We start from the raw sequence: 1,416 nt of genomic DNA on the forward strand, positions 1-1,416 counted from the left end.
CTCCCCAGCTGCAGTCTGGGCCCCCGTCCCCCCCCCCAACTCCCCGCCGCCACTGCCCTACCCCTTGCCCGGGACCAGCTCCCACTCCCCTTTGATGCACTCACTGGCCAGGGGCCCCTCTGCCCTCCTCTCCCCCTGCCCCCAGGACCCCCCACCAGGACCGCGGACTCCAGGGGTGCGGACGCTCCGTTCTTGACGTTCCGATTCTGTTTTACTTGGTTAACCGCTAGCTCCGCGGGAGTGCAGTGCATATTTGATGACGAGCTGTGCAGTAGTGCCCTCTCAGTAGGACCGCGAGATGAACCTCCACAAATACCCGCCTGCCAGCTCCCTCCCCCACCACGCCCGCCCTGGTGCCCGCTGCCTCGGGTCCGCGGACCCAGCGGGAGTCCAGCAGGCGCCCTGTGCCCTGGCGCTGGGTTCCCCGACGCGTTTCCCCGGGATTTATTCCTGCCCCCATCGTACAGGTGCCCTGTAGACACAGTGCTCACCTTTCCGGACCCCGTCTGCGGAGTCTGGCCACCGCTCCCACAAGATTAGGAAGGAGCTGGCCCCGGCCTGAGACGTAGGAGTCGGCCAGGAGTCCCAAAAGGTGCTTAGAAACACAGATGTTACACAGGCCACCTGCCCCCCCATCAAGGAGCCAGAGGATGCTGACCAGGAGGGTGCCCTGGGACCGCGGGAGGACCACAGCCATCAGTATTTCAAATCTGTCCCCCCCTGACTTTTAAAGAGCCTAGAGGACCCTGGGGTGGACCCTCGAGTTCCTCCCGGGGCCTGTAGTGACTGACAGGTGGAAGACAGGAGTGGACAGGGTGGACCCATCCTTGGCTCTGCCCAGCCCCTTGCGGGGTCGCTTCACCCATCCACCCGTCGATAATTTGGCCACCCCCTGCCACAGGCAGGCCTTTGTGCCCGGATCTGGAAGTAACCGGAAACTCCAACAGGGCCAGTCCCTGGAGGGTGTCTAGTCTAGGGGAGGGGGCTCAACAAGACTTCGCTTCGTGGTAGGAGTTGCACTAGTGCAAATAAGTGAGGACGGGCTGAGCGGGAAGAGCAGCTAGTAGCAGACCAGGGGCTCCAGCCTCTCTGGACAGGTGACACCCACCTGAGATGCCACATCTTGTTCTCAAGGAGGGACGTTCTGGGCTGAAAGCAGCCACAGCAAACGCCTGAGGGCTCAGGGGTTAGAAAAACCTAGGAAAGGTCAGCGGCCTGAGCAGGCAGGGGAGGCCGAGCCCTGGGGCGCAGACCGGATGGAGCCTTCTGCTTCCCAGCCAGGCCCCTTGGCACGTCTCAAACCGGGGAGTTTTGATTATGCTCTGAATTATTTAATCTTGGCATAATTTCTGACCGTCACAAAAGTGCCAAGAATAGAATTCCCAGATACTCACCCAGATTCCCAGATATTGAACT

The sequence above is a fragment of the Suricata suricatta genome, chromosome 5 (genome assembly GCF_006229205.1).
Source record: "Suricata suricatta isolate VVHF042 chromosome 5, meerkat_22Aug2017_6uvM2_HiC, whole genome shotgun sequence".
NCBI classification, from domain to species: Eukaryota; Metazoa; Chordata; class Mammalia; order Carnivora; family Herpestidae; genus Suricata; species Suricata suricatta.